Source organism: Gopherus flavomarginatus, chromosome 2 (genome assembly GCF_025201925.1).
Source record: "Gopherus flavomarginatus isolate rGopFla2 chromosome 2, rGopFla2.mat.asm, whole genome shotgun sequence".
NCBI classification, from domain to species: Eukaryota; Metazoa; Chordata; order Testudines; family Testudinidae; genus Gopherus; species Gopherus flavomarginatus.
In genome coordinates this window covers 175,907,885-175,919,925 of record NC_066618.1, presented here as the reverse complement: position 1 = coordinate 175,919,925, position 12,041 = coordinate 175,907,885, and positions in this window count along the sequence as shown.

Genomic DNA, 12,041 nt, shown 5'->3' with positions numbered 1-12,041 from the left:
GCCACCCGTGCTGATCAGAACTCCACGCTGGGCAAACAGGAAATGAAATTCAAAAGTTCACGGGGCTTTTCCTGTCTACCTGGCCAGTGCACCTGAGTTCAGACTGCTTTCCAGAGCAGTCACAATGGTGCACTGTGGGATATTGCCCGGAGGCCAATACCGTCGAATTGCGGCCACACTAATCCTAATCTGACATAGCAATACCGATTTCAGCGCTACTCCCCTCGTCGGGGAGGAGTACAGAAATCGGTTTAAAGAGCCCTTTATATTTATATAAAGGGCTTTGTTGTGTGTACAGGTGCAGGGTTAATTCGGTTTAACGCTGCTAAATTAGGTTTAAACGCGTAGTGTAGACCAGGCCTAAGCTACCATTAATTTACTCTGCAAAGTTCTTAATGATCAAATACTTTTTGTAACATTTAAAATGTTACATGTGCTGGAAGAACATTCATGGAGATTAACTAACTAATTATCTATCATCTAGAGTCACTTCTCCTCCCAGAGAATGCGGGTGTCATAGCAAACAAGAAGTACACTACAATCATCAGTTCCCCTCTCGTGGATATTAGTGGCAGGGCATTCCAAGTGGTGGGCCCCAGCTTTAGAATTTGCTCTCACAGGAAACCCTGCAGAGCTTGGCCTCTTCTAAAGCATGAAGAAAAATGCACTTTTGTTCAGACTTTTTACTAAGTGTAGGAGTGTAAAGCCCCTTGCTAGTTTGCCTCTCAGGCGGAAATTCCCTTGAGAGATGTGGCAAGTTGTTCAAGCTGCAGTGCATGAGGGTGCAAAGTTTATACTTCCTCTTTGGGGAAAGTTAAGTATTCTCTTGTTCTAAGTTGTAAGATAGGTGCCCAGATGCTACAGTGATAGTTACCTCATTAATATGTGCAATAATACAGACCAACAGAACAGTTTTCCAACACCACAAAAAGCTCACAGTTTAGGAAAGAGGAGAATCAGAAAGTACACAACGGCAGATGTATGGAGATCCGGGAAAAGCGTATTTCCAGTGGAAAGTGTGTGTGTTTGTTTGTTGAGGTTGGACGGGGACAGGGACAGCAGGTTGGTGTAGGAAGCCAGCAGAGGGGCTAGCAAACTGGGAGGATGTAAAAAGAGCAAAGAACATTTGTTAGCTCTTTGGCAGATGCCTGAGCAGGTGGAATGCAGAGTGTTTACACAGTTCATATTTCAATATACTAAGAAAACAGAGTTTCAGACTTTAAGCGGTTATTAAACTCCCCTCCCCTCCTGCCCCAACCACTTCTTTAACATCTACCTTTAGATCTTATATGAAGCTGTTCTCTGCTGGACTGATGGTGCTGGGGAAATGCACTGTGCCACCAGCTGAGAAAACAAATTTGAGAAAGAGCATGTGCTCAGGTTAACAAGCCTTGGGCAAGCAAACCTCTTTTTCCCCCACTCCCCAGTTCTCACCTCTTATTCCCCAAAGCCACAGGAATAGCGCACTGGGGTAGCTGATGCTGTTAGGCAAGGAATAGAAGACTGGCTACAGAACAGCAAGTAAGGAAGGGAAGAGAGATTTACAATGGTCCATTTTTTACTTTTTACATAATGAAAACCAGAGGCCTAATAAAGTGACACTGTAGCAGGGGTGGAGAAGGGAAAACAAACTTCTAAGATAAAGTACATGTACATCTGTCAGGAATGAATATACCTATGCTCATAATCTGTAGACAGATATAAACAGTCTCCTTTACTAATTCTAGTTAAGAGTAAATGAAATTAAACTGAGTACAGGACAGGAGGAACATTTCCCATAAGCAGAATTAGTGCTCAGCAAACTAGACCTGAGGAACTTTGTTTATAAAACTGCCTTGTTGATCCACAGGTGTTCTCATATCTGATCTGTGATTTATCCACTAAATTCAGGTCATGGGCATTAATGGAAGGGATAAGCTTAAAAAAAGACAACTGTTCAAGTTCTCAGTTCATTCAGGACTGCGTGAAAAAAAAACCACATTAGAAGATCTGCTTTTAGGGGAGAACTTCTTTTCTTTGCTGAGCAGTGACCAAGAAAGCAACAAAATACATTTCTAACACTAAATATGCTCTTTTAGAGGCTGGGGATGAAAACTACACCTGACATCAATATCTAACATTGATAATACAGTGCTTTGCACCTTTAAAGCAATGTTAAGGGCCAGGTTGTGCCATTAAGGAAGAGATGGGGGCTGGCACACAGACACTATCCAAGTGGCTTTGTCTCCCAGCACTCCTGGGCATTGCTGTCACTGTAGGATGCAGAAATATCCCTCCTTGGCTATCCAGCTCTGGAGGATATGCGAGGAAGGATTGGGTTCATAGCTTTGCCTCCGTTCTTCCCTTTTGGAAAGGTTAAGTTCTGAGTTTTGTTCCTTGCTCAGCCACTGTCTCTCTGTGTGATCGTGGGCAAATCTTTTAACCTCTTTGTTCTTCAATGTCTTCATCTGTGAAACAGCTGAGTAATGCTCCTACACCTCTAGCAGTGACACTGAATTAACCTTTTTTACATGAGATCCTTGTCTGAAAGGCACTACAGAAGGACAAAAAATTACTGACATTATTCAGGCTAGTTGCACTCAGCTCCAAAGAGGCTTCAAGTAAAGTTGTTTTTGGTAACCGTATTCCAACGCTTACCTTTTAGAAGTGTGTATAATCTCACCACACAGAGTATTAGGTATGTATTCCTTTAGTTCTTGGCCTTTTGGTTAGGGTCAAGTGTAGTTCCGTATCCTACCCATGTACCTATTTGCTACACTGATACTGACTTGGACTCTGAATACATTTCCTGGGTGGCGTACCCAAGCCCACTTATCCACTGACACTTTAAAAACTCCCGCATCCCAATCTGGGTCTATGCTTGTTATGTAATACATATGTATCTCATGATCCTTGTAAGCAATACCTGTAATCCCTCATAACTCAAGCCTGACCCCAGATGTACAGTACCTTCCATCTTAACTTGTGTATATTTAATTTTAAACATTAACTTTAATAAGAATTTTATATGGGTGTCATACCCAAGATCACTTATTCACTGATGCTTTAAAAACTCCCACACTCCAATCTGGGTCTATGCTGGTTAAGCGCTATGAATAGGTGCTGACTCCACGGGTGTTCTGGGGCCGCACCCAACGGCAGCCAAGCTCCCCGCTTCTTCTCCCCCGCAAGTGCACTGCATCCCTGCTCCTCTCCGTCCCTCCCAGCGCTTCCTGCCCGCCGCCTAACAGCTTATTGGCAGCGCTTAAGACTTTCCAGGAGGAAGTGGGAGGAATGGGTATGTGGCACACTCAGGGGAGGAGGTGGAGAAGAGGCAGGGCAGGGGCAGGGACTTGGGAGTGGAATGGGGTGGGGTCTTTGGGGAAGGGGTGGAATGGGAGTGGGGTGAGGTCAGTGCAGGGGCAGGGCCAGAGGCGGAGGGGGGGGGGATCGAGCACCCACCAGGCAGAGAGGAAGTCAGCGTCTATGGTACTATGTATGTATCTTGTGAACCTTGTAACTGATACTTGTAATCTCTCATAACTCAAGCCTGACCCCACATGTACAGTATCTTCCTTCTTAACTTGTGTAAACTTGATTTAAAAACTTTTATTAAAGCTAATGCTTAAAATCATCAATTTACTATCAGATATATTCCATATTCATATAGACTACGGTTTGCTTTGAAGGATTAGATTTTATCAGTAAACATCAATAAACTTCAATTTCACCAAGCACATACAAATATGTGACAAATATTTCCAATGATAACCACCAAAATTTACAGATAGACAAAGTAAGAAATGCTGCTTGAGAATGTATTAGAGTAAATACCCTTACATTCTCTATGTATTTTAACATGTGATGTTGACAATTTGTGCTTTAAATGTTATAAAGCTTTAACATTTTGAATCTCAACATCTACAGTCATTAAATAATTATAGCCTGATACCAACCCCCACTGTTTGAGGCACCTATAATTTCATACAACTGAAAATTTAAAGATTTTTTTTTCCTATCAACATTATTTTAAAAAATGAATTCAGTCAAGCTTAACTGTGTTACGAATTTGTACTTTGAAAATTGGGCCTATGGTACATGAACATGAGTACTTAACTCATTTGCTCAGCACCTCGAAGGAGATGCTCAGCACCCTACATGACAGACCATATTCTGTGAAAGGAGTAATGCTCAGTATATTGACAAATTTTAGGGTAGGAATTAAAAATCATTTCCCCTGCTCCCCCCATAATCCAGACATTCACATCAACATATTGACTCACTCAGTCTTACAACTAGCTGATTTAATGATGGAGCATCTTGATTTGATCATTATTTCCATAGCTGCAATCTGTTTGCTCATAATTTATGAGATGCATGGGGAGAACAGAAGTGCTAGCTCAGAAGGATGCCTGGTTTTTGTAAACATCAAATGCAACAGCACCCTCCACTGTCCATTAAAGGGAAAAGACATTTACTTTGATAATTTGTTCCAACAGGATGACGAAGTCCAGCCACCAGAGATCATACTAATTATAACAGATTACTCAGCTGTTTGAAGAAAACACATTAATATAGATGAACATAAGTAAGAGATGGGAATGTGGCCATTTATTTGAAAAATAATGATAATGGCATAAGTTTCAGCTGACTTGGAGTATAATTAAAGATGAAATTGTAATTAGTCTACTGTGTGTGTTTTATTATGATGTCATTCCAAAGAATGTAAAACTCTTTATGATTAAGATTTTCCCCCCAAACTGCTATCTGAATAGCTTCTGACAGAGCCAAGAAAATAAAAATCATGCACTTTCTCAGACCATATGAATCTCAGAGGTCTTAACAGTAGCTGGACTTGTTTGTTGCGATAGGACTATATATATTTGGGAATTGCAGCCCCTTTCAGATCTGAGTGGTAGAATGTTATACATGACTGTTTCTGTCTCCTGTGTAGCCAATTATTTTAGTTTAGTATCCATTGATTATGTGATGTTATGATTAATCAATAGGTTATACTATATATATTCATTGTATGTTAATCAGAGGTAATACATATCAAAGTATAAGATTGATCAGTATTTAGAGGAACTATGTAGTAGACATAAATGAGACAAGCTGAAATGCAAGAAACTGTGGGCTGAGGCCTGCAAGGCTTTAGCTTAGCTATTTTCTGCCTGGGAGACAAGAGATGATGGCGTAAGTCAATGACTGAGAAATAACCCAAAAGAGGGGTTATGGGAAAAGAGATACCAACTGGTAATATTGCAAAAGTATAGCTGGGAAGATTCAATTTAGATTATAAGTGCTATAACAACAAATATTGTCTCCAACATGAGCTTTAATCGCAAGACAAAAGTGGTACGTCAATGTTAATGGAAACCTACAAAGCCTATAGAATTCAGAGTCCCTTGTGGTTCTATGGGACACACACCAATAAGAAAGAGAGGACTGACATTTTAATATACATGTGAAGAATGTAGGTATAGACAGAATCACAGTATAAAAAAGGGTGCCCAGAGCAGGAAAATTGAGCTTCCTATGGGAAACTCCAGCAGGAACCACTCCCATATTGATGCTCAATCCATGAGAGGGCCAACAGGAGGAGGATGGGACCATGGTCACAAGGCGTATGGTGCACCTTCCAAAGGGGTGTAGCAGTGGGTATATTTCCTCTGCATTCATGGAGTTCTGGGAGGAAGCGAGATCTTTGATGCACAGCTAGTCCTGAAGCTTTTACCCCACAAACCCCTTGAGCAGTTTAGCTCCGACCCAGATGTTCATAAACAGTGGTGCAATCAGGCCCAAACTGTGAATAATGTAATGCTGTCTATTGTGTACCATATATTGCAGGCTTATTTGAGGAAACTGATGGGGTCATTCAGCTAGTGCAGGCAACAAGAGATATTACAGTTAAGGCATTTGATTACTCTACCATTAATATGGACTATAGTCAGCATGGTTCACTTATCTGGTCTCCTAATTTTGGCACAACTTTCTACCCCCAACAAGTTCCTTATCGTACATCATTTTATGGGTCTTCCTCTGAACAAATCTCAATGTTCAAACTGATAAGAATCTTGACTCAGCTGCTTCTGGCCATACTTGGGAGCTTTAAATGGGATCAGCAACAACTAGACAGAGTGGAGGATGATATAACCATGAGGCACATTTTGAAGATGCAAAATCCATGTCAAAACCAAACCATCTTGAGTGGTTAAAAAACATGCAGCAGGATCCACAGACTGTATGTGGCACTTGTATATTATGGTGATGCCGTAAGTGCCTAAATTGATAGATAAATTGGAGACATAATATGTGGCCACCATCACTTCCTGTATTTGATAACCCAGTTGAAGTCTGGGATGAAAGCCAATGAAACGAGAGAAGGGAAATGCAAGAAGTCTCCACTGAGTCCACAATATACAGTTTATAGAATAAAATCAAAGCAACATATATTAGCTTGCTAAAAAGAAGGCATTAATACCTCAGTTGATCATAATTCTAATCCCAGCATCAGGGACTATGTGCTACAATAAGATGCATGCTATACATTTTAAATGGGAAGTCTTCTCAATTTGTGCCCAATTTAAAGTTTAGCAACAATTGCACAAACCAATTAAAAAAAAACAATGAAAAGGTGCACTGTGAAGTCAGAGGAGCCTTCTTTCAGACTGCTTGTCAGGCGTTGGCATTCCTAAGGTCCTTCCAAAGCAGTGAGGGGGATCAGAATGCTACATTCAGAAATACAGTAGCTACACCAATTTTAGATATGAGTGGAAGAAAGTTAAGGTAAAACCAGAAATCGCTAAGTAAAAGGCAGGTAAAAAGTAAGAGAAACAAAAATTGTGAAAAAAGTATAGAAGTAGGAAGGAGCTGCTTCACCTACAAAAAAAGCCCAGATGGTATTAAGAGCTGCCAGGGAAGCCATTTGCCATGCACAATAACATGTTTTATTGGCCCTACAAAATCCAAGGACTATGCTTCATATTCCTGAGCATCATTTGCTGGTATTTACATATACACAGACATACAGCATTCTTGTAACATCTCTCTCCTGATCATGAAAACTTGCATTCTGAGTCCACACCTTCACCAGCCCTCAGGAAATCTGTGTGCTTCTGGATTTTCTGAAGTTACCTGACAACTCCCAAGAGTCAACAGAAAGTGCATGTCTCTCACAGTCATCTCCAGTTTCCACTGAAGCGTCAACCATGTGGGGAGAGGGACTTGCCTGGGTGATCTCAAGGGTAATGTTCACTGGCTCACAATCAGAACCAGTTCATGGCTGCTCTTAATCAGCATCATCAGCACCCTTTTTTAACATTTATTAGTGTTTTTATTTGCTGGTATTCCCTAATCCTGATACCCAAGCCCATATGTGAAGTGGGTAGATAGGCACTTTGATAAATATCAGTGCTGTGGAAGAAGCAGTTTAGAGGAGTCAGTAATCTAATATCCCAGGACCTTGTGCTTCCTACCAAGTTGACCCCTTTAATACAGAAACTGAAATTCAGTGAATGTCTTGGTAGCTGAAGCTGAGTTCTAACGTAGACAGAGGGTATGGGCTTTGAAATCAGCATCTACTATGTGTTAGATTAATGGATTTTTTTAGTAAAAACAGAGCAGCAAACAAAATTTAAACACTTGAGACACCTGATTACGACTGTGGGGGCAGATGTTTTTCTTGCTAGAATAAAACCTACTGAACATCGTAAGTGCAAAATATTATATTCATCATAAGAACCAAGAAACCACAGGGACAGCAAAATCTATTTCCCCCTAGAGAGTCCAATAATGAAACATTTACAAAGTCTGGAATCTTTGATTGATTGAACCGTCCAGCTGGCGCCCAGTGTTGTGTCAATTTCGGTGACATTAGTCACCTTATTATATTAGATAGAGAGCTCTTCAAATCCAAGGAGAAAGTTCACCCAATGTGAGCATTCAACTGTAATCTGGTCACAGCATTAATTCACTAAAGTAGCTATGGAATATCAACTAACAGAATGTAACAATTTGGTAACTATGAGGCACCGCAGACTTTTGATGAATCACAAGGCCCTGCATTATACTGTTAAACAAGCCACATTTTTATCCTGTTATAGCCCATGTTTGTTGAATAAGAACTCACCCAAAGTCACACATGTTCATTTTCAAATATCATTTTGCAGCAGCAAATGACCAGTTTGGAATAAAGCAAAAAGGATGAATTCCAAAAAGTAAAAGTTTCCAGATGGGTCATGGGACACATCACATTTTAGGCCTTCTTTGATATTGTCTGTTTTGAATGTGGATTGTGACCCATTCTAAAATTGGACGAGGGACCAAGGGATGAGTAGGGAAATATTAGTGTGTCCTGTTTATCTGTAGTACTTTGTAAATTTAGTTTACGCAAGAAAAGTGAATAGCCACAAAATGTTGTTTATATAGCTTCTCTCCGTTATGACTTGTTTTCTGTGCACTGCATCTTTAAGTGGGGAAAAGTGCCTCTTCCCACTGCAGAAGCAGTTTCCACATGGGATTCAGAATGCAGCTTGCTTCTGAGGAAATACAGACTGAGCCTGATTTTCAGTCTGCTGGGGCAGGAGAGAATGGGACTTAAACCATCTAGGTACTCCTGGTATTCTGAGGCAGCCAGGAACTTCATTCAGCCTCAGTGCTGCTGTAATTTACACTTGTTTCCTATGGCCCCTTTCGGCTCCAGGAAGCAGAGAATTACCAGTTAGGTACACTCTGGCATGCCCCCACATGACCCTACTCTGGGGGCTGAGAGCTAGAGTGGAGCTCTTCTGCCAGCACTATACCAACCAGTAACCCTGTATACAGGGGGTATGCTCATAGTCCACCCACTTTATCTATGTTTGTAATGCATTTGGGAGTGAGTCTCCCAGCCCCCACACACAGACCCACCAATGCTAGTGGGGCTCAAACTGGCACACTGAAAATAGCGCTGTAGAAGTCCTGGCTCAGGCTGGAGTTCAGGGTCTCAAGCCATTTAACTCTTAGGCTTCAGAGCCTGAGCTGGAATAACCATGTTGCTATTTTAAGAGCACTAACTTGAGCTCTGCTAGCATGAGTCAGTCTATCCAGGCTGGGAAACTTGCTCCCAGCTGCAGTGTAGACATCCTAAGGCCTCTTTATACTGCCAGGGAAGGCATAAGAGGGCCTTATAGGATAACTGACCATTAGGCCCACAATACAATGTGTGCCCTTTTGTGGAGACCGTACATTTATTGTCTCTTTTATTCTATTAATGTCTTAATATAAAATAGAGGTGATTCAGAGTGGAAGCATATGGTGTTTTCCATGTATAGAAAAATGTAACACAAAGTACCAACATAAAGTACATTGGCAATATGAAAAAAACCCATGTGATTGTCTGGAAGCTAGCCATCCTCCCATCAAAATGTTCCCAATGCCTCCCTCCCTACGTCCCCATTTTAAAACACCGATTCTATATGGATTACAATTCTTGGAAGAGGTGAGCTGCCAAAACAGAACATTCTGAGCACTAAACCCCCCCAAGGGTTTGTCTGGAATGTTGCATTTCTAAAGTAGAATGATGATTCCTATCTTTCCAAAAGGGAGAGATGTTGTCAAGACTCTCTTTTGCCGATAGCTAAATTCAGTAAATGACTTGGGTCCTTTTTTTGTTTTACCTCCCACCCACAAGGGAACTGCAATAAATCCTAATTTGAATAGGTTTCTTGGAAACAACAAAACTTACTGCTATGTTCCATACATTCACTTGGGGAAAAAATGTAATCTAAGAAAAGTAAAATTAGCCCACAGGGACAATACTGGATTCATCCCATAACAAAGTAACACTAACATTTGATAAGCTTAGGGCTCATTTTTGCCCTCAGATATACATATGTAATGATCATGAAAATTCATTATATCATCTTGCAAATTAGTGTGCCTATCAAAAGAAAGAATTTGCCCTGTATCTCTGAAATAATCGAGTTCAGGACTTCTCAAAGCCGGTCCGCCGCTTGTTCAGGGAAAACCCCTAGCAGGCCAGGTCGGTTTGTTTACCTGCTGTATCCACAGGTTCGGCCGATCGCGGCTCCCACTGGCTGCGGTTCACTGTCCCAGGCCAATGGGGGCTGTGGGAAGCGGCGTGGGCTGAGGGATGTGCTGGCTACCGCTTCGCACCACCCCCATTGGCCTGGAGTGGGGAATCGCAGCCAGTGGGAGCCACGATCGGCCGAACCTGCGGACACAGCAGGCAAACAAACTGACCCGGACCACCAGGGGCTTTCCCTGAACAAGGGGCAGATCGGCTTTGAGAAGCACTGATCTAGTTTGTTTTGTGTGGATATTTGTGGCTTAATCAAAATGGAGGCCCAGCGAGGACAAATCAAGGCCATCCATGTCCCACATGGGGCCCCATAGCCCTGTCCCCATACTGTAATTTCTGCTGCCATGCCATGGTCTTGCCAGCAGGTTCCAGAGCTAACATAAAGGGACAGCTCATACATCCTTGAGCTGTAGTTTCAGTCTGTATGCAGACTAGGGTCAGATAGGTGTACTTGGATCATGTTTTCCTACATCTTTGCACCCGTGAAGGCTGGAAATATCATTTTCTTTGAAATGAAAGATAATATTCTGATCTCATCCTGTGACTTCAAGAGTCTCAGGTGCTAGCCTATGACATGTGCTCTGATCTAGTGTCTCTCAAGCTTTTTGATACTAGGAACCTGTTTACTGCCTTCCTAAACTGTGCCAGGGAGATCTCAGGCACTGGCATTGGGCCACAGACCAGTCATTGAGAAACACTGCTCTAATCCAGACATGAGAATAGACGAGAACTGCACAGTGAGTAAGCACCTACAACCCCCAGAACCCAATGATGCACAATTAAGTCTGCATCTCCAAATGTAATGGGCCATTTTCATTTGCTTTAAAAAGATTTGTTAATTCCACAGCCAGAGGCTCAGCTGATGAGAACTGGTGAAACTATCAGTGCTATACTGATTTACACCCCCTGAAGAATTGGCTCCACATGTTTATGCCAGTTCTTTCTGCTTACTTTTGTCCCTGGTGGACTGCTAAAATATGTATTGGCTGGCTGTGTGATGAGGTGGGAAGCGGCTTCAAAACTGTCTTAAAATTGGAACTAAAATGGAGCACATTTTAACATAAGGAAAAAGAAGTAGGACTAACAGAGGGCCAAATTCAGAACTTGTATAGGTGAGTGAAACTGCACTACTGTTTTAGAATTTCACCCACCTTATGATCTTGGCTCAGATTCTTTTTGATTTAGGATCTTAAACACAGAGCATAATGTTGGTTATGAACCTGTTCAGGTACAACGGTATCTCAAAACAAAACTTGTATCATATTGTAGTGATAAAACTAATCTTTGTCTAAATTACTTCACTTGTTTGACAGCTGATTTCCATTAAAGCTTTGTATGGATCATACCAGTAATCTTGACAAGCCTCTGATAAGGTGTCCAGATGTTCTAGTTTTACCAGTTTCTAATTAATGATCCTGGGGTCCTGTCAGATTAAGTTGGTGTTTGCTGCCCTGGGCCAGAGAGTGGGAAGTTCCCCACATCTGATGTCAATTCTTCAAAGAAGGACCCCCTCCTCACCATTGGATATTGAGTGCCAATTGGAGAGACTGCAAATATGACCAGTGCAAAAAAAAAATTACAAGCAAGCCTGAAAACAATATTTCTATGCACACGTCCTGAGAAAGAGCTGGGGTTCTTCCTCTGCACTGTTCAATTACCACTCACCAAGAAGAAAAACAAAACAACAATTAAATGTAGACAGGGCTTTTTCCTCACTGGCTTTTGATATTTCCAAGAGAATGTAAATGTTGTTTATCTATTTTAGCCCATTTTTAAAGTCTGTGTCAGAGAAAAGCCTAAATGATCTGTCTCTTAATAGCAGCTAAAATAAGGTCACTTTTAATCCATTTACACAGAGAAGAAAGCACAAATAACCACCTGGGGACCCAGACTATTGGAGATCCTGTGGTCTATAGTTTTTTGAACAAGACCTGGGCTAGCCCAATCTTCCTCTCCAGAAAAGGAAACCTATAGCTAG